The sequence below is a fragment of the Lolium rigidum genome, chromosome 4, assembly GCF_022539505.1.
Source record: "Lolium rigidum isolate FL_2022 chromosome 4, APGP_CSIRO_Lrig_0.1, whole genome shotgun sequence".
Classification (NCBI taxonomy): Eukaryota; Viridiplantae; Streptophyta; class Magnoliopsida; order Poales; family Poaceae; genus Lolium; species Lolium rigidum.
Genome location: NC_061511.1, coordinates 248,580,218 through 248,602,489, shown reverse-complemented (window position 1 = coordinate 248,602,489; position 22,272 = coordinate 248,580,218).

The following is a 22,272-nucleotide window of genomic DNA, read 5'->3' as shown; positions in this document are numbered from 1 at the left end:
GCATGGAGATGCCGACGACATATGTCGTGTACAAGGGGAGGGTTCCTGGAGTCTACGACGGCGGGAGGACTGTCGGAGACAGGTGCACCGCTTCGGCGGCAACGGCTACAAGGGATACCCCACTAGGGTGGAGGCGGAAGGAAGATACGCCCGTTATCTAGCGGGAGAGATGAGGGACATGAGGAGGAACCGGATGAAGACCATGGCCTTCGTGATGATGGTCATCGTGACCATGTTGGTCATGTTCTATGTGATTGTAGTTTAGGTTAGTAGCTACATTGGGAGGTGTATGACGACACTTGTGACGACTATGTACCGAGACTTCTAACTTTGTGAAACTTCGTCCTTCGGTGTTGCATATGCACATGTGTTGTATGAATCAACATTCCGGAACCAGACTTGCGTATTTGTGTATTGATACCGAAATGAGACTTGGCTCTCTATGTGCTTCTCATATTGCATGTTACTGCTGTATAAATATGAACTGTGTTGTAAATATATACTGCTGTCAAATATGTATTCTAATATGCTTGGGAAAAATCTAAAAAGAATTTTCGAATATTATTGCCGGCGCACCTACATGCCCTACTGCCGGCGCACGTCGTATGCGCCAGTGCTGCAAGCCCTACTGCCGGCGCAGCTGCTGGTGCGCCGGTGGAACTTGCCCTTTGCCGGCGAATCTACCGAGACGCGCCGGCAGTACATGTCCTATCGCCGGCGCACCGCCTGGTGCGCCGGCAGTGGCCAGTTATCACCGGCCCGTTCGCAGCGGCGGGCTCGTGGTGCGCCGGCAATGTGACTTTTAGGTGCGCCGGCAATAGGCCTTTCCCTTGTAGTGTCTGGAACTTTCTCGTATTCTGGCTCTCGGTACTAGGGTTTTCGCGTCGGGAGGATTATATAGGCGAAGGGGCAGAGTCGGGGGACGCCCGAGGGGCCCACCCCATATGGCGGCGCGGCCAGGGGCCCCACCGCGCCGCCCTATGGTGTGGCCGCCTCGTGGCTCCTCTTCGTCTCTCCTTCGGTCTTCTGGAACACTCCGTGGAAAATAGGGTCGTGGTCTTTTGTTTCGTCCAATTCCGAGAATATTTGTAAACTAACTTTTCTGAAATCAAAAACAGCAGAAAACAGGAACTGGCACTGCGGCATCTTGTTAATAGGTTAGTCCCGGAAAATGCATAAAAACATTATAAAGTGTGAATAAAACATGTAGGTATTGTCATAAAACTAGCATGGAACATAAGAAATTATAGATACATTGGAGACGTATCAAGCATCCCCAAGCTTAGTTCCTACTCTCCCTCGAGTAGGTAAACGATAAAAAGAATAATTTCTGAAGTGACATGCTACCAACATAATCTTGATCAACACTATTGTAAAGCATATGAGATGAATGAAGTGACCCAAAGCAATGGTCTATAGTTTGCTAACAAAAAGATAATGACTAAACAACTTGTTACCACCGGATTTTGGCTAAATGAGGAGATGGGCCGTAAGTGAAGATGGGCTTGAAGGACGTACACGTGGAGCATCTTCAAAGCGGCCTTGCGCTAAGAGTTTGGGCTAAGTTGCCCGTGTATCTGTAATATAGTAGATCGCATTGTAATTTAGATTAAGAGATAGAGTTTGGCCCGTGCACGGTTAGGTGCACGCCTCAATTAGAAAGTCCCTTGGACTATAAATATGTATCTAGGGTTATCGGAAAAGGAGGACAATCATCGTTCAACCAACACAAATCGGGCGCATCGCCACCCCTTTCTTCGAGGGTTTCTCCCGGGTAAGCACCATGCTGCCTAGATCGCATCTAGCGATCTAGGCGAGTATACGTTTATTCGTCAACCTTGTACTTGCTCGTGCTGAAGCCTTGTTGATGGCGAGCGGTACTATTTATCCTTAGGTGTTTAGGGGCTTGCATTGATGCTTTCACGTGCATATCCGCGTGGCAATGCCGTCCCTCGACACCTAGCTGCCCTTACGTCTATCCGGACGTAAGGGCAGCATCTTGCTTGTTCGTTACTTAGTAGATCCGATCCGTTATAGTTGCTCCTTGCTCCGCAGGGATTAGTTTAATATCCGCATAGTTAGGCCTTATGCTTTGGGGTCGGACGATCCGGTAGTGCGTTAGGTGTTGTTCACCGTCCCTGCAAGGGATGTTCGGGAATCAACGTTATGTTGGTTTTTAGGCCTCTCGTAGGGGTGGTTTGCATCATCTTCCGTAGCTGCTAGGCCCGATCACACGTAGGACGTTCCGGTTATGCGGTGAAAACCCTAAACTGTCGTGGATCGCTTTAGCTTTGTGTTGATCAAGCAGGATCCCCATGCCATTGTAAATCCAACGTGAAACATGGGGCGATCGGCTCCTGGAGCCGATCCACAGGGAAACCTGAGAGCCGATAGGGCTCGTATTTAATGTTTATGTGTCTACCATGCAGGAACAATCGAAGCACTCTAACACCATCCTGATCGGGTCTAGGTCAGGTGGCACGCCCTAGCAACCGCCAGGACGTGGCCGGAAGATTTGCGGGACGACGCGAGGTGCCGGGGGTCCACTAAGCGGCCACGGGAGCCTCCCGGCTCTTCGTGTTGCTTAGCCATTGCCCGTCGGTGGGTTTTGGAGGGTAACACATTCGGCACGCCGGTGGGACTATCTTCTGCAACATCCACGTCAACATCGGCATCCGAGATGGCGGAGGAACAGATCACATACGAGGAGCTTCCTCCTGATCATAAGAAGAAGTACGACGAGCTGAAGGCCATCGTTGAAGCCGAACTCATCGGCTCCTTTGAGAAGACCCGTTCGCACGGCATCAGGTTCAAAGGATTCACGCCACAAGGTGTCCTCGATGGGTTGGATTTATCCCTCCCTTCAGATGAACGTACCAGAGCCCTGCGACAGGAAATCAACTACGTGGTGGCCCATTCACTGCATCGGCATTCTGAGAGCCTGGTGAATTCTTTGGAGCGCGTTGCGTTCCGGGTGATCCAAGAGATCATGGAGCGTCGGTACTCTCCTTCAGGACCTGCTCTAGGGACTCACCAAGGAGAAGTGCAACTCCACACCAGGCCACCATTGCCGTACTCAATGGCAGCTCCACAGCAACAAGGTTCACCGGCATACGTTGTCTACAAGGTCGGAGGTGATCCGGGCGACTACCAGTTCTTATATGAGCCGCCCAAGGAGATCCCACACGGATACGTGTGCACGTTTGTGCCGGACTGCAACAACTGGACGCAGGCGATCCAGGCTCCAACGGGAGGGATTGCCGGAGCAGGAGCCATTGTTCCGGCGGGAGGAACGGCTGCAACAGCCGGGGGTTTGGGAGCAGAAGCTGAGAAACAGGCGTGGCTAGCCAAGTATGCCACTGCACCAGTCCAAGAAAGCTCAACTGCCACTACCTCCACCGCAGATCAGATCAGTGCAGCCCTGAGAGATCAGTTCGGCATCTTGCCGAAGAAGAAGATAATCGGCTATTCCAAGCCGTACCCCAATGAGTTTGACCTGATCCCACTACCACCTAAGTACCGGCTTCCGGACTTCAACAAATTCGGTGGGTCGGAAGGATCTAGCTCCATCGAGCACGTGAGCCGATACTTGGCCCAGCTGGGCATGGTTTCGGCATCGGATGAGCTACGGGTGAGGTTCTTCTCGCAATCCCTCACCGGCCCGGCTTTTGGATGGTACACCTCGTTGCAGCCAAATTCAGTACGATCATGGAAGCAGTTGGAGGAACAGGTTTCACACCCAATATCATTCGAAGCTACTGAAGCTGGTATTGCCGAGCAGCACGGGTTCGGCGAGCGAGGAGAGACGGTGTGCGAGTACATTCAGCGTTTCGGAGCTGTCAAGAACCGATGCTATTCGGTTCATTTAAGCGAGAAAGAAGCGAGTCGAGTTGGCCGTGGCAGGCCTTGCGGCGTCATTCAAGGATTTGACGTTCCAAGTAGAGTACAACTCGGTCGGCGCACACTGGTCGGTCGGCCCGACCTTATATGAACGGCGCCATCCGAGAACTGTACCAGGACAAGTTCAAGCGCACGATAACCCTGGTCAATGCTGATGAGGATGAAGATTCTGCGGAAGATCAGGAAGTTGCGGTAGCCGAGTGGACTCGGACGCCAGTACCTGTGTCCTGCAAATGGGTGAACCCGCCAGGGCCTCCAAGAGGGTTGGACTTTGATGTGAGCAAAACTGAACAGATCTTCGATCTGCTACTGAAAGAGAAGCAGTTGAAGCTCCCTGAAGGCCACAAGATCCCTACGGCGCAAGAGATGAACAAAAGGCCATACTGCAAATGGCATCATACGTTCACGCACGCCACCAACGACTGCAAAGTATTACGCGCACAAATTCAGATGGCGATAGAATCAGGCCGATTAACTTTCGGACAGTTTGCCATGAAGGTAGACATGCGTCCGTTTCCGGACGTCAACATGGTGGACCTAAGCCACTCCATAAGGGAACCTGGGTTCTCTTTTGATGTCAATATGGCAGGGTTTGTGATCCGCCATGGCAAAGATAAAGCCGAGAGCAGCCACTCTCGTGGCAAAGATAAAGAGGAGGCCGTTCCACGCGACCGGCCCCAAGATGATGATAGACGGTACCTAGCCGAGGAGGAGGTGAGAAGTATACGGTATCAGCGCCCATTCTCCGTGCATCTCCTCAACAAATATGAGCAGAAGTATGACCGACGTCGGCGCTACGACGAAGACGATGAAAAATATCGTCGGTCTGATGCGGAAAACAGGAGGTATCGTCAGCATGACAGGAACAACGACGGGTACGAACGTCGCGCTAGAGGGAGGTCAAGGGAGCAAGACGACGTGGATAAGCACTGGAACTGTCCCTTCTTCAAACATTGCTGGGACTCAGGAATGAGCCGATTGCCAACAATCGAGAATTGCCCAGAATGCGAACAGCAAAGGAGAAGGACAAACGAAGTTTCAGTGTTCGAACGTCTAGGACCTCTCCCACCTATCAACAAGCAAGCTGAGTCATCTCAAGAGGAAGACTTCGAGGAGTCAGATGGAGAAGAAGATAGGTATCACCGGCCAAGGTGGTGCCCTGATGGACTCAGCCACTCTCAGAAGCGTAGAGTGCAGCGGCTGCGAAACCTGGAAGAAGCCGAGGCACGGTGCACAGTACACGTTGAGAAGAGCACGGCCCGATCTGGCCGTGAAAATCCAGCAAACATTGGAGACGAAGGCGCGCCCACCAAAGAAAGTATGGCGCCCAAAACAGGCGAAAGCCGATGCACAGGCATCGGCTGATGCCGATACAGAGACATCGGCTGACACAAACATGGTGTTTATACTCCCGTCGGAGTTTCGCGCTCCAAGCGACGAGGAAGTTTCAGTGGCTCAATTCGACTGCGGTCCACGACTAGTTATCTTTGAAAAGCCACGAGATAGAAGCTACAGGCATCTGAAAGCCCTATACTTGAGGGGTTACATCAACGGGCAGCCTGTCAGCAAGATGTTGGTTGATACCGGAGCGGCAGTCAACATAATGCCATATTCCATGCTACGATGTTTGGGGCATTCCAGCGATGATCTGATCAAGACCAACATCACATTAAGCGACTTCAACGGCCAGGCGTCGAAGCGAAAGGTGTTCCGAATGTAGAGCTTATCGTAGGCCGGAAGACCATACCTACTGCGTTCTTCATCGTCGATAGCAAAAGCAATTACGCCGTCCTATTGGGAAGGGACTGGATTCATGCTAACTGTTGCATTCCGTCTACAATGCACCAATGCATCATACAGTGGGATGGAGATGAAGTGGAAGTCGTTCAGGCGGTATCATTAGCTGCCATGAGCGTGTGGGAAGCAGATAACCAAGAGCCGCTCTCTGGAATCAGTTTAGAGGGTTGTGAGCGCATCGAAGCCTCGAAAAATGGGGTAAGGCTGGTTTTATCCACCGGCCTAACAGAGTAGCAGGTCCAAGACATTGGACGTACGTGGCAAGGCCGATCCCTGAGATCGGCCCTCAAAAAAGGAAAGCAAAGGATCTTATCTCCAGCATGCCACGTAGCTACAGTAGGAATCCAAGAAGTTGCAAACCATCGCCAAAGCATTGCAACGGAAAAGGAGGCCGATTCCCGCAATCGGCCAAAATTATCCTCAACATCCTTTTGTCTGTGTTCAGCATTGATCCAACAGATGCCTGAAGAGCCGATACCATCAATGACTTGACAGAATCGGCTCGGGGGGCACATAGATGGATAAGACACGAGGGTACGAAGCTGAGAATGCATGCCAAACGCCCAGCAGAACAGCTCAAAGATGGGGGCCGATACATAAACAAATCGGCCGCAAAAAATCGAAAAAAATCAAAAATACAGAAATTTTTGAGCACAGCCGATGCGTAGACATCGACTTAAGAATTCAAAGCCGATGCACGGCCATCAACTCAAGGGATACAACTGTTACAAGCGGAAGCCTAATAGAGCAGTCATCTGCTGGATTGCTTGGCGATTCAGGCCCTCTCTTCAAGGACTTCCAACTCCTTCTGCAAGACTTCAAGCTCGGCAGCACCAGCAGAAGCATCAGTTTGGGCGTCCAAGACGGCCCTTTTTCTCACTTAAGCTGCTGGTATTTGCCGACAAGTTTGAGGATCGCAGCCCTGGCCAGCAGCAAGGGCAGTATGAGCGTGCAGATCAGGCCAGGATCATGAGAACAACCGACGATCGTCCAGTTGGACTGAACTTCATTCTCACCAGAGGTTGCCTCATTGGACTGAAGAAGCTCGGGGGGCAGCTCACCTTGAAGGCTCTTTGCTTTTGAAAGCCGATTTGGTTAGAATCGGCTGATGCTGCACTACAATTGGGAAGCCGATGGTGGCCCATTCGGTGGATGCACTTTTATCCTCGCCTTGACTGAGGTTTGGGGGGAAGCTGACCTTGGAAATTCCTCATTCTGAAGAGCCGATGGTGTTCAAATCGGCTATCCCTGTATCGTAACCATGTTGAAAGGTGGCGAGCTCTCGCAGAAGAAAACCACCAGGTTGACAGGAGGAGTTTGAAGAAGGAGCCATCATTGTTGATCAGGCTCTAGACCAGTTTGTCGCTGCAAGGAAACGGGGCATCACGGGGAAGGCAGTGAACAAATAGCGCCTTGTTTACAAGAGTGTCAGCTTCAACATCAAGGTTGGCAGCAACGGGCCAAGAAGCTTTCCTGGGAGCATTAACCCAGGAGTTTTGCTATCAGGACGAACAATCCCGATCGGATGATTTTAAAGTCTAAAGATCTAAGGGTATCAAGGCTGCGCGTTGGACCCGTTCGATTGGAGGTTTGGGTCTGAATGTCGTGGATTGCAAGTTAACATCTGAGAAGGCGATTGGATCGGTCTGTCTTGCAATTTGTTATAAAAGCTGATGCATTACCATCGGCTCATCGAGTTTCAACAAAGGGGAGAATCGGCTAGTCTAATATGAAAGAGATCGACAAATTCAAATTGGAGGAAATTCTTCATTGATAAAAGGGGATTTCTTACAAGAAGGAGCTGATTGCTCTCAAAAGGAACCGCTGGAGGGATACATTGCCCTAATTTATTACTCCTAGCTCTATCCTATCTAAGGGCCGCTGCTGCCCTCATCGTCGCCGTCGCCGCCGTCGGTGCTGCTCCCGGCTGGTTCTTCGTCGCTGCTGTAGCGACCTCCGGCTGGACCTTCATTGTCCTCGTCCTCTTCGTCGGCGTCGGTATCGTCGCTGTCGAAGTCGCTCATGTTGCCCGGCCAAGGGCAGAGACGCTTGGCCGGCAGCTCGTCGGAGGAAGCATCGTCCTCCTCCTCTTCTTCCTCCTTCACCTCCTCAGCGGAGGAGGGACCATCCCAGGAGAAGCCGTCGTCATCGCTTCCCTCCTCCGACGACCCAATGGCGAGGAAGCGAAGGTCGCTCTCCCCGTCCGTTAGGGACTGGTCATCTTCAGACCAGACGGAGGAGTCGTGGGTCGACTCGTCCCCGTCGGCTATGGCGCGACGGATGTTGGCCGCGTGGGCCTCCTGCGGGTCCCATTCCGGCGTCGTCTCGCGAGAAGGGGAAGATTGGGTGGAAAGACCCGATGAGGGAGAAGAAGAGGAAGAAGACGTATTGGCCGAGGAGGGCTTTTGGAAGTGCTAGTGCGAGGAGGATGAAGAAGGGAACTACAGGGAGTAGCCAAATAAAAAGGGGAATATAGCGATTTAATGCCTAAGCAGTTCCCAAGGACGTGGTGCCAGAACCGTCAAATCATGCAGAGAAGTTGAGAAGGCAAGACGTCATCATGAAGAATACTGCGACGGTTCTGCCATGACATGACCCTTCGAAGGAAACAGATGGTTTTGCAATTATCATTATCAAAACCAGGGGGGCATGTGTTACCACCCGATTTTGGCTAAATCAGGAGATGGGCCGTAAGTGAAGATGGGCTTGAAGGACGTACACGTGGAGCATCTTCAAAGCGGCCTTGCGCTAAGAGTTTGGGCTAAGTTGCCCGTGTATCTGTAATATAGTAGATCGCATTGTAATTTAGATTAAGAGATAGAGTTTGGCCCGTGCACGGTTAGGTGCACGCCTCAATTAGAAAGTCCCTTGGACTATAAATATGTATCTAGGGTTATCGGAAAAGGAGGACAATCATCGTTCAACCAACACAAATCGGGCGCATCGCCACCCCTTTCTTCGAGGGTTTCTCCCGGGTAAGCACCATGTCTGCCTAGATCGCATCTAGCGATCTAGGCGAGTATACGTTTATTCGTCAACCTTGTACTTGCTCGTGCTGAAGCCTTGTTGATGGCGAGCAAGTACTATTTATCCTTAGGTGTTTAGGGGCTTGCATTGATGCTTTCACGTGCATATCCGCGTGGCAATGCCGTCCCTCGACACCTAGCTGCCCTTACGTCTATCCGGACGTAAGGGCAGCATCTTGCTTGTTCGTTACTTAGTAGATCCGATCCGTTATAGTTGCTCCTTGCTCCGCATGGATTAGTTTAATATCTCGCATAGTTAGGCCTTATGCTCGGGGTCGGACGATCCGGTAGTGCGTTAGGTGTTGTTCACCGTCCCCGCAAGGGATGTTCGGGAATCAACGTTATGTTGGTTTTTAGGCCTCTCGTAGGGGTGGTTTGCATCATCTTCCGTAGTTGCTAGGCCCGATCACACGTATGACGTTCCGGTTATGCGGTGAAAACCCTAAGCTGTCGTGGATCGCTTTAGCTTTGTGTTGATCAAGCGGGATCCCCATGCCATTGTAAATCCAACGTGAAACATGGGGCGATCGGCTCCCGGAGCCGATCCACGGGAAACCCGAGAGCCGATAGGTCTCGTATTTAATGTTTACGTGTCTACCATGCGGGAACAATCGAAGCACTCTAACACCTTCCTGATCGGGTCTAGGTCGGGTGGCACGCCCTAGCAACCGCCAGGACGTGGCCGGAAGATTTGCGGGACGACGCGAGGTGCCAGGGTCCACTAAGCGGCCCTGGGAGCCTCCCGGCTCTTCGTGTTGCTTAGCCATTGCCCGTCGGTGGGTTTTGGAGGGTAACACAACTGAATCATATAGCGAAAACTTTTCATGAATAGTACTTTCAAGACAAGCATCAAAAAGTCTTGCATAAGAGTTAACTCATAAAGCAATAGATTCTTAATAAGAGGTTTTGAAGCAACACAAATGAAGATTTAAGTTTCAGCAATTGCTTTCAACTTTCAACATGCATATCTCATGGATAATTGTCAACACAGAGTAATATGATGAGTGCAATAAGCAAGCATGTAAGAATAAGTGCACACAGTTGACACAAGTGTTTGCTTCTAAGATAGAAAGAAGTAGGTAAAGTGACTCAACATAAAGTAAAAGAAAGGCCCTTCGCAGAGGGAAGCAGGGATTAATCATGTGCTAGAGCTTTTATTTTGAAAACATGGAAACAATTGTGTCAACGGTAGTAATAATTCATATGGGTTATGTATAAAACTTGCTATAAGTTGCAAGCCTCATGCATCGAATACTAATAGTGCCCGCACCTTGTCCTAATTAGCTCGGATTTCCATGGATTATCATCGCATTACATATTGTCGTTGCCTATTCGACGGTACCCCGGAGGAGGGATCCTCACGAGGGGGAGAAGAAGTGGGGGCCATAGGGCGGAGTGCACACGGGACGGTGGTACGCGAGTTACCCATCTTCGGAACACCTGCACGAGGACAGGGCCTACTGCTGCTTGTCTGGAATTATCTGGGCGCTTGCGCGTTGTTACAATGGTTGTGGTTGTGCCTCTAGGGCTCCCGGGATCCGGCTTATATAGGCACGGATCTAGGGTTTACATGGAGAGTCCTAGCCGGATTACAGATTGCCTAACTACGGTACAATGTCTTGCCGTGTACGTCAAGGACCCGCCTCCCATATACGTCGTACCGGATCCGGGTTCCTCATGGGCCTCCATGGATCTGGGTTCCTCCTAAGGTCGGTGCGGATCCGGCTTATTGATCCTGGGCCAGACTTCATCCTTCATGATCAACAGCAACTGGGCCGCCCGATGGGCCACATGCCACATCACCGTCTATGGGCCACCCGGGCTTATCGGATCTAGGCACTGTCGATGGTACACCCATGAAGTATACCCACAACAGTAGCCCCCAGAGTTCTCCGAGTTTCGCCTGCAGTTTCCGCCATGCCTGCACCTTATGGTCTCCGGCATTGTTGGTAACGCGGAGAAATTTGAAGAACTCCAACTTCATATTTTCTTCTTTCCCAACCTTTAGTCGGAAAATCCCCCCATCCTGCGGGACTTCATCCATCGACAGTTTTAAAACATGTCTCCGGGTTACTCCCCTGCTTGTGAATGAGAATTACTTATCTTCACACTTTTACCCGGAATCTTAATAGACTCAAACGGTTCCGCCAATCCTGGCGCCATTTTCGCGCGATTTGAGCGGTAACTTATCCTTAGCCATTTTTACCGTTTAGGGTTTTGACACGTGTCACGCATCCAACGGCGCGACGCTTGCGTTCCGACCACAGGATGCGGAGCACGAATCTCCCCCTCTCGGCCTATAAATATCCACCGTCAACCCTAAACTCCCCATTCACCCCCCCCTTTCACCTCTCTGCGAAGCGCCGCCCGCGAGCTCCTCCCCCGCCGTGCCGGAGTCTACCGGAAAGCTCGACGGAGTTTCGCCGGAGCGGTTTCACCACCGCGCAGTTCATCGAGTTCTTAACTTCGACGAGCCACCGCGCACAAACCTCGCCACCGGCGACTCCGATCACCGCGGAGGCCATTACGGTAAGTTCTCGAACTTCGTCCTTTCGCCGCAGTTGGTAGGGATGAACCTGGGATTTAACATAGGATTCGACTAAGTCAGTTTCCGTCTTCATCATCCTATCAGATGTCTTCTTCGACTCCACCTCCTGCTTCCGAACCAATTATGGCGACGCCCATCTCCTCCGCCCCTCCTCCATTTGTCCCGGTTCAGCTGGAGTCCTCAAAGGATTTCGACAAGAATATCGAGGGCACCTCTGCTAACCCGGAAAACATCACGGGTACAGAGCAAACGGAGAAGAAGGCGGAAGAGGCAGCCGCCAAGAAATCTAAGGCTCGTCAACGAGATAATGAGTCTAAGGGAAAATGGTGGCCCTGCACCACCACCGACGCGGAGCTCTCCAACCTCGAGGCGGAGGGCTTCATTAAACCCAGATCCTGGCGGACACTTCCGGGTGCCCCCACTCCTGCTCCCGAAGATGGAGAGATGGTGGTGACGAAGGCGCTAGTGGAGCGCGGATTCTCCTTTCTGCCATCTGATTTCTTTTCAGAAATCTGGAAGACCTATGGGCTCCAACCCCACAATATTTTACCGAATTCCGTCTTAGCGATCAGCAACCACGTGACGCTCTGCTAAGGCCATCTCCGGGTAGCTCCTGACCTTGCTCTGTTTCAGTACTACTTCTCCGTGAAAAAGGAGAAGGTTCCCAAAGCCTCCGAGCTGGCTACCTGCGGATCAATCACTTTCATGCTCCGCCCCGGCCGTGTTTACCCTCCAACTGATCGCCACGAATCCGCGCGATACTGGTCAGGGGGTTTCTTCTATCTGAAGGACGTCTCCGACCCGGCGAGCGAGAGGGTGCTCCCACCTTTTAAGAACAGTCCTGCCAGCGAGGATCCAGCCTGGACGCAATGTCCTCATCTCTCCGAGTCACCTCAGCTGACTCGGATGGTTAGGCGGATCTGCAAGCTGACAGAGGAGGGTCTGACGGGGAAGGACCTTACCATGTCCTGGTTTACCAAGCGGATCCAACCCCTTCAACACAGGGACCGCCTGATGTTCCAGTACACGGGGCGCGACGATCCTATGCGTGCGTCCAAGGACAACCTCTCCGCCGACGCCATCGACAAACGGATCCGACTTTTGATCAAGATTCCGCGTGATCTTCACGTTCACGTGTGTAACAAGGACATCCACACCAACGGTTCCGGGACCGCGGTATGTTATTGCGTCTTAACTTGTTATTTTATTTGTGATCTGTAATTTAACTACGTACTGGCTCTGCAACAAAGCTCGAAGCCCTCGAGGAAGGCGACCTCGGAACTCTCCTCCGAGTTCCTCACGCGGGCAATACAGACCCGGAGGCCGCATCGGAGGCGGAAGCTCCTGAAGCACCGCATCCACCCAAGAGAAAGAGGGCTGCCCCCTCCAGTCCTTCGGCCAAACGTGCCCGCGAAGTGCTCAGCATCGCGGCAACTCGCAAGGCGGAGGCGGAGAAAAAGCGCCTCAAGTTTATTGATACCAGAAACCGAGACCAAACGGACATCCACCAGTTCTTCAGACCTTCCGGGTAAGTGCGAAGTTTCCGAAGGAAAATTCTTCCGCCATCGTGAGTCAGCATATACTTAATCATAACGCTCTTTTCTTTTCGCGACAGAAGTTCCGAAAGCCAGCCCCCCAAGGCCCCTAAAGCCCCCAAGAAGAAGACTAAGCCATCTCCGGCTTCCAAACCAGTCACACCAGAAGTCGGAGTTCCACCCAAGGCTGCTTCAGCCGCCAAGCCGGATCCTAAGGACGTCATCAACGTTGATGACATCCCTGAAGACCCGACCGCCGAGACTGCACAAGGCGATTCCGGCAAGGGTGCCTCCTCATCTGTTCCTCCGCCTGAACAACCCACCGCTACTTCCGCCGAGCCTACGGCTGAACAATACGAGCAGAAAGTGCAGCTGATCCGTGCCACTGGCGCATCCCAGACTCCGTCACTGCAGAAGCTCCCCCTCTCTCAACGTCACGCTGAAATTTCAGCCATGATGGAGAAGGTGTGGGGGCCTGCGGATACAGAGATGAAGGAGCTCTCCGACCTCGAGAGTGATCTCAAGGTCTTCTTTGCTAAGCATAAGGAGGTGCGCCAGGTAACACTAGCCCCCAAGCATTGGTTCAGACATTTTTTCCGTGTAACATGTGTTAGCCGATGCTTCTCTCAACATTGGTCTTAGACGGAAATTTGAAATTTTCTCGATCCAAAACTTTGAATTCTTCGCCAGCCCCCAGAATTTTGAATTTCCGGCTAAATCCTCTCTGCGTCTCAGGGCACGCGGAAACTTCACGAAGATCTGCGCGTCCATGTGCTGGAGCAGATGACGGAAGTAGAAGGGCTGCGCCAGACTGCTGAGAGTAGTCGTCAAGCTGTGCTCCGCCTGGAGACCCAATTGAAAGGTGAGAAATCCGAGTTGCTTAAATTTGTACTGTATGAGCATCCATAATGTATAACTTGTGTGATGTTCTGTTTTCAGAAGAAACTGACAAGCGCCCCACCATCGATGCCTTGTCCGCCAAGGTCCAAGTATTGGAGGCGGAGAATGAAACTCTGAAGAACTTTTTGAAAGAGTCCTCCGAGAAGGAAACCAAAGAAAAGAAGGAGCTCTCCGAGAAACATTCCCGCGAGATGGCGGAACTGGCTGACAAACTCAAGAAGAGCCATCAAAGGGTGACCACCCTGGCGGCCAAGAACAAGAGCCAGGAGGCAGAGGCGGAGGCAATTGACAAGTTGATCTTCCGTAAGGACCCTTTTTGTTATTGTCTTGACTCCGGCTTCCTCAAAATTTTCTCTGTCCGCGGAAGAAACTGATCTTTTTTACTTTGCAGCAAGCCTAGGCTTTGAATGGACCAAAGAATCAACCCTCAAAAGAACTGAGGCATATGAAGAAGCGCGGAGTTCAATCGAGGACCTCGTCGAAGCATGTCGCGGAATTGCCAAGTCCCTGAACCTGAAGAGAGCCAAGACAACGATGATTGATCGCATGACAAAACTCATGAGGAACGTGCCGGAACTTATCAACGATTGGCAGGAATCTTCATCTCGCGGAGTTGCTGCCCTCGTGCTGGCCACCTGCAAGGCGCACTTCCCCACCATGAGATTTGCAGATGTCGCACACGGAGTCCCCAAGGACATCACCATGAGACATCTCCTCGCGGAAGCCATGGGATTCGATCGCCTTTTCGCTGGACGAGTTAACCACTCGTTCTGGTACAATAAGTATGATCTTCCCAAAGGATTTTCCGACCCGGAGGAAGAGGAAGAAGAAGCTGCCGAGGAAGGCGACGAGGAAGGCTCCGTGTCAAGTGCTGACCAAGACGAGGAAGGCTCCGACTCCAACGGCGACGGCTCAGGCGATGGTTCGGACGACGGCTCTGCCTACATAGCTTCTGATGAAGAGCAGTCCTCCGAGAACCTGTGAAACAATGAGAACTAATGCATCACTTTTGACCCCGGGGTGGGTTTGTAATGAATAACTTAAATTTTTAAGTAGCTAGGGACGAAAACATGTTATGCGCGGGCGGGAAACACTTATCCTGCTATCCGTTTAATTTTATTTGCATGTTTCGTTTTGTTGGAAAGCAAGTGCTGATTTCTATGTTTTCCGGCTTACTCGCTTGACCTTCCGCGAGCCGGAAGACCTTTAGCCGGAAACGCTCGCCAGCGGCGACGAAGCCCAATGGCAATCCGTCAATAACCGCGGAAACAAGCCCCCAGCCAAGGTGCCGGAAATCGCTACTAGGAATCCACGAGTTCGCAACAGAAAAAATTTCCATCAGAAAACTTAAGCTTACGTCCTAAAGGACGATTTTGAGAAGACACAATTTTCATACACGCCTAGGCGGAAATATCCAGCTCTGCGGTTTTAGTCGGAAAAAGCATACACGATCCAAAAATGAACAAGTAAAGGAGGTAAATGACTCATAGAGTGAACCAAAAGCTTTATTTCATTGATAATGTATCATACATATTACAAAGTATGTAATGCGTAAAGCGCTAAGTGTGGAAAGGACGTAGCTGTGCTATATTGCAGGGACGATCTGTCTCATCGTATATGTCACCCGGATCCTCTCGTTTTCGTTTCCGGTGCCAGTTGGCAGGTCTGTCTTTTAATTCCCGGAAATCAACAAGGTAATAAGATCCGTTGTGTAGTACTTTGCTGATGACAAAAGGTCCTTCCCATGGAGATTGCAACTTGTGATCTTTCACCTGGCGAAGGCGGAGGACTAATTCTCCGACCATGAACGAGCGGTTCCGAACTCGACGACTGTGATAGCGTCGGAGTTTCGCTTGGTAGATGGTGGAGCGTTGGTCGACTAGATTCCGAGCTTCTTCGATCGAGTCCACGGATAGCTGTCGAGCCTCGTCAGCAGTTTCTTCATTGTAGGCGGAAACTCGCGGTGAATCATGGATGATGTCAGTGGGGAGCACAGCTTCGGATCCGTATACCAGGAAGAACGGAGTAAATCCAGTTGACCTGTTCGGGGTAGTTCGTAGACTCCACATGACAGAGTCTAACTCATCGGCCCAAGCTCCAGCTGCGCGTCGCAGCCGTTCCTCGAGTCGTGGTTTGATTCCGGCTAGTATAAGGACATTGGCTCGTTCGACCTGACCATTGGATTGTGGATGAGCCACAGATGCAAGGTCAAGCCGGATCCCAACCTCATCGCAATAATCCCTGAGTTCTCCTTGCGCAAAGTTTGTGCCATTATCTGTGATTATGCTATGTGGGATGCCGAATCTCGTCACGAGGCTGCAAACAAATTTTAGTGCCGTAGCACCGTCGGCTTTTCTCACTGGCTTTGCCTCGATCCACTTACTGAACTTGTCAATAGCGACCAGGAGGTATTCATGACCACCAGGAGACGATTTCTTTAATATACCAACCATATCGAGCCCCCAGACCGCAAATGGCCAGGTGATAGGTATGGTCTTCAGCTCTTGGGCTGGTGCGTTTGGTTGAGTAGCGTAGTACTGACAACCTCGGCAAGTTTTCACCAGCTTTTCAGCATCTTCTTTAGCTGTGAGCCAGTAAAACCCTAACCGAAAAGCTTTTGCGACGAGGGACCTGGGGGCGGCATGATGCCCGCAATCCCCTGCGTGGATCTCTCTGAGGATTTCAATGCCATCTTGACTGGAGACGCATTTAGAAATACCCCGTTTGCGCTTCGTTTGTAGAGCTGTCCATCAACGATTGTGTAGGATCTGGCTCGCCTGATGATCTGTCGTGCGTGGACCTCGTCCTCCGGCAACTTTCGATCAATGAGGTAATCCAAGAATGGCTGAGTCCAGGCCGAAATGATAGCCATCACTTCCTTAGCCGGAGAAACTGCCAGATCAGGATTTTCCGGGTTTGCGCCCTTTACTGAGGGTATCTGTAGATGCTCGAGGAAAATACCAGGCGGACTTGGTTTCCTGCCGGATCTGAGCTTGGACAGCATATCTGCCGCTGTGTTGTCGTCTCTCCTGACGTACTTGACTTCTTATCCGAGGAAGCACTTGGCGATCTCGTCAACTTCATCTCTGTAAGCCGCGATGACGGAGTTTCTGGCGTTCCAGGTTCCGGCTACTTGTTGTGCCACCAGGTCGGAATCTCCGCAGCATATGATGTGCTTGATCCCAATTTCTTTAGCGATGCGCAGACCGTGTAGTAGAGCCTCGTATTCCACCATATTGTTTGTGGCTTCGAAGTGAATCTGCAGGACATACTGCAATTCTTCTCCGGTAGGTGACTTCAGGGTAACTCCAACCCCCGAGCCTTGGTGTTGCTTGGATCCGTCAAAGTGCATGACCCAAGCCTCAGGTTCCGGCACAGGTGTGCCCTCCGGCGCTTCAGTCCAATCCGCGATGAAATCCGCTAGGACTTGCGACTTGATTGCGGTTCTGGCTTCGTAGTTGATGTCAAAGGCAGATAATTCGATGCCCCATTTTGCTACACGCCCCATTGCGTCGGAGTTGTTGATGATAGTTGCCAGTGGAGCTTTGCTCACCACTGTCATGGGGTGCTCCTGGAAGTAGTGTCTCAACTTCCGGCTGCCTAGGAAAACTCCGTAAGCTAGCTTCTGAAAGTGAGGATATCTCTGTTTCGATTCCGTCAAGACTTCGCTAATGTAATAGACGGGCCTTTGGACTCCATGCTCGTATCCTTCTTCCTGTCGCACCACCACGATCACGATGCTGATTACCTTGTTGGTGGCTGCCATATAGAGGAGCATAGGCTCTGACTCGATTGGAGCTGCCAATATAGGTGGTGAGGAGAGTATGTTCTTCAATTCCTGAAGTGCTTCGTCTGCTGCTTCATCCCAGACAAACTTGTCTGCTTTCTTCAGCAGCTTGTATAGCGGTAGGGCTTTCTCGCCAAGACGGCTAACAAATCTACTGATTGCTGCTACACAACCAGTTAATCGTTGCACATCTTTGAGACAAGTTGGCCTTTTAATGTTCAGGATAGCCTTGATTTTTTCCGGGTTAACTTCGATTCCTCTGTGGGAAACAATGAAGCCAAGGAGTTTTCCGGCTGGCACGCCAAAGACGCACTTCAGCGGATTTAACATCATCTTGTACCGTCGGAGGTTGTCAAAGGTTTCCTTAAGGTCGCTGATCAAGTCGGATCCCTTTCGGGTCATGACCGCGATGTCGTCGACGTATGCGTGTACGTTCCGGCCAATTTGGTCCTTCAGGCACCGCTGCATCGTACGTTGGTAGGTGGCACCTGCATTTTTCAAACCAAAGGGCATGGTGACATAGCAGTAAGTGCCAAAGGGGGTGATGAACGAAGTCGCCTTTTGGTCGAACTCCTTCATCCGGATCTGATGATACCCGGAATATGCATCAAGGAAACACAGAAGTTCCGCCCCCGCCGTCGAATCAATGACTTGGTCAATGCGCGGCAAGGGGAACGGATCCTTCGGACAATGCTTGTTCAATCCGGAGTAATCGATGCACATTCTTAGTATTTCAGTGTTCTTTTTTGGGTACAAGGACGGGGTTTGCGACCCAATCAGTATGGATAACTTCTATTACAAAAACCTGCCTCTAGTAACTTAGCTAGTTCCATTCCTATGGCGCAGCGCTTCTTATCTCCAAAGCGTCGCATAGCTTGCTTCACCGGTTTAGCCCCCGGATTTATGTTGAGGTAGTGCTCGGCGAGTTCCCTAGGTACTCCGGACATGTCAGAAGGTTGCCATGCGAAGATATCCATGTTAGCGCGGAGGAACTCGACGAGCGCGTCTTCCTATTTGGGGTCCATGTTGGCTCCGACTGAAACCTGCTTGGAGCTGTCGCCTACTATGAGGTCGTGCTTCTTGGTTTCTATCGCGGCCTTGAAGGAGGTTTTCTGTTCGGAGATCTGCTTCTTGGTGGTCTGCATCTCAGTCGGATCCACCGCGGCTCTGTAGCCTTGCAGCTCCTCTGCAGATAGGACGGATTCTGCGAAGGCGGCCTCGCCCTCCTCGCAGTCTCTAGCTTTCTTGTAGTCTCCGGACACGGTGATCATGCCGTTAGGACCCGGAATCTTGAGCTTGTTGTAGATGTAGCATGCCCTGGCGTGTAACTTGTGGTAGGTGGGCCTACCGAAGATGACATGATAGGAGCTCTTGAAGGGCACTACTTCAAACGTGATCATCTCTTCGCGGAAATTATTAACATCGCCGAAGGCTACGGGAAGTTTGATGCTGCCCAGAGAGTTTGCCTTCTTACCCGGAACCACACCATGAAATTCAGTGGTGCTGTGTTTGAGCTGTTCCTTGGTGAGGTTCATCCTCTCCAGAGTCTCCAGGTACATGATGTTCAGGCTAGCTCCACCATCCATAAGGCACTTGGAGAAGTCAAAGCCGTCTATGCGGGGACTTACAACCAGAGCGTAGCATTCCTTGGGGATGACGGTCGGATGATCCGACCTGTCAAAAGTACAGGCTTTTTCCGACCACTTGACATACTGCGGCACAGCCGGAACTGTGGCGTTCAAGAGCCGGAGCGCCGATTTCTTGGCACGGATCGTGGGGGTTCCGAGGAAGGTGTGGTAAGCCCCAGCACTCTTTTTCTCGAAGGGGTTGGACTTGTTAGCTGCGGTACCCTCTTTAGGATCCGGCGAAGCGTCATCTTCGTCCATTGCCTCGGAACTGTCCTCTTCTTTGTCCTTGTTCTTGCCCTTGCCTCCTTTGCCGCGTGGGCGGTGCTTCCGGGCTCGCTTGTATCCTGCCTCCGGGTCGTTCTTCAGATCGTTGACCCACTTGCAGTTGCGGTTGGTGTGAGTGGATTTGCCCGTAACCGGATCTAGGTGAGCCAGGCACGGCATATCCCTGTATTCTTCGTACGTTTGAGGGGCGTGGGATCCGGTTGCGGTGACCTCGTCAGCGCGCTGCTGTCCCCTGCCTGCTCCGCCTCCACGTCCGCGGCCTCTTCCGCCTCCTGGACCTCCGCGTTGGAAAGTCATGGCGACCATGTCAGATCCTCCGCTCTTCTGGTCTTCAGGGGCGTTCTTCCGCTTATTGCTGTTGCTGACGCCATTGTCACGGTTTTTCTTTTGCTGATGCAGGGGTATGGCTGTAGCTGCGAGATCTCCTCCAGCGTCGTCATCGGCGGCAGTGTGATCGCTGGCGATGTTTATCATCTCATTGAGCGTGAGTTTGTTCGCGTTCACCAGGCAGGTAAGCTTGTGCCGCAGCAGCCCTCCACGCTGCAGGCCACCAATGAAGGCGTGCATTGATGTGCGGTTATCTACGTTCTCGCACTCGTTTCTGGTTGCCAACCATCGGGTGAGGAAGCTTCTGGATGTTTCACCCTTCTTCTGGATGCAGGCCTGAAGGTCGCTTTTGGTGGCCGGTCTCTTGTAGGTGCCTCTGAAGTGGTTCTCGAAAGCCTTCTTCAGGTCAAACCAGCAAAAGTTGGTGTTTTCCTCGAGGTCACTGAGCCAAACACGAGTTGGACCGATAAGGTACAACTGGAGCATGTGGTAGGCTATATTCGGGGTTCCTCCGGCGAAGGTTACTGCATTGTAGTAATCCTCAATCCAGGTATCCGGCCTCTCGCTGCCATCATAATGCTTCAGATTTCCGGGTAGCTTAAGGTTCAAGCTTCTTGGCTTTGGTTCCTCTCAGACCATCCGGCCAAAGCACTTTGGACCGATGTAGTCGGATCTGTACTCGTTGAGACGTTCCCGAGCGTCGCGGGGACCGCCGCCAGGCGATTTTGAGCGGGAACGGGATCTCCGGCCTCCGCCTCCGCCTCCACTAGGTGGTGGCGAGGGAGATCTGCGAGGGGGCCTGTAAGATGCTCTTCTGCCTTCAGATTCCCGGCGGTCTTCCCGCGGCTGGCTCCGGCTGCGGTGGCTTCCTTCCTCTTGGTGGTGGTTGCCGCCGTCATTCCGGCTCCTGCGAGGCTCAGGTGCGTGCTCGTCGTTCCGGCTCCTTCTGGGTTCGGGCTCGCGTCCTTGGCTTCTGCGAGGCTCAGGCTCGCGATCTTGATTCCGACGAGGTTCAGGCTCGCGGTCTTGGTTCCGGCGAGGCTCAGGCTCACGGTCTTGGTTCCGGCTCCTGCGTAGCTCCAGCGGGCGGTCCCTGTTCCTTGGCGGTGGAATATTGTCGCGGATGTTAATTCCACCTGGCCCATGGGGCCTAGTGTTTCCGGCGGGACTGCGACGACGAGGGGGCAGCGGAGGACGCGAAGGCCCGGGTGGTGGTGTTGGATGACGATATTTGTCTCTGCCAGTGTACATTGGGCCCTTACCCTTTGCTGGGTCTCTCGGAGTTGAATCCGAAGGAACCGGGATCGGGTTTGGATGTTCTCTGGCTTGTCTCCTGCGTTCCGTGGAACCGGTGCGCGATTCACCATCACGATGTTGATCTTCTGGGGCGTCCTTCTGCGCGGTGGACAAGCAATGGTCCGGATTTGACTCCAACCTGCGCGAAGTATCTGCCTTACTCTATTGCTGCATTGCTGAAGCAACGAGCGTTCGGACGTAGTTGATGTCAATCTCCTCATCCTTCTTTTTCAGGAGCTCAGCGGCCTTCTTCATGTTATCCTTTGGAGTTGCGAGCGGCTGCTGCTCTGTGGGGGTTGCGAAGGTAATCCTGCGGGGAGGGATGGCTTCACGCCTGATCCTAGCTTCCTCCTCTTCAACGAATTTCACCTTGGCCTCCCAGTGCTTCTCGAGTTCCCTGACTTTCGCAAGAGATTCATCGACCTCGCGATCCTTCTTCTGAAAGTGGACCACAAAGTTGGCAGCTTCTGTCCTCTCATCCAGCATCGCAGCTGCGATGTTGGCGAACTTTTTGGCAGTAGCCATCATCTCCTTCATTGTGGCTTCTAGAGCCTCCAGATCTGCGGCGTTGTCAGGAGTTATCGGCTTGTTGAGGACATCAGACTGTGCGACTAAATCCATGCGTGCTTGCTCGACCATCTCTTCCGGAGACAAAACTGCCATGCGCGGTCATTCCCGTGATAACGGCTGCGTTGGATGGTTCTGGGTCGGGGGTCGAGTCTTCATCTTCCGTTTCCTGGCCATCCAGCGGTGCCACGGTTGCAAGAACCTGCATAGGCTGGGCGGATTCTGCGTCAGATTGCTCACCAGCTCCGAGTTCCTCTAGCTTGCGGTTGAACTCTTCCGTATCCATGGATGAAGCATCGTCGGAATTTGGGCTTAGGTTTCCGAGGATTGATTCCTCGGGGTTTCCGGCACCCTCTGGACCCGGAGCGTCGCTTTCTCCGACAGCCTCCTGCTGATCCAGAGCGACAGCGTTTTCCGGCGCCTCATCCTGCACGGGGCCAGGTCCGACTTCTTAAGGGGCGGCTCCGGCGGTATGGGCTATGAAGTGCACGAAGTGACACCTTTGCTTCTCTAACACCTGGGAGACCCAGGCGGATCTGCATTGGTCTTCCACCGTTATTTCCTGCTCAGGGGCGGATTGGGTGGGTTTTGATTTTTTCACATCTAAGGCGGAATCTTCCTTAGGAAGTTCCTGCGACTCAGATCGGATCTTCGCGACTGCGTCCTGCTCAGCGGC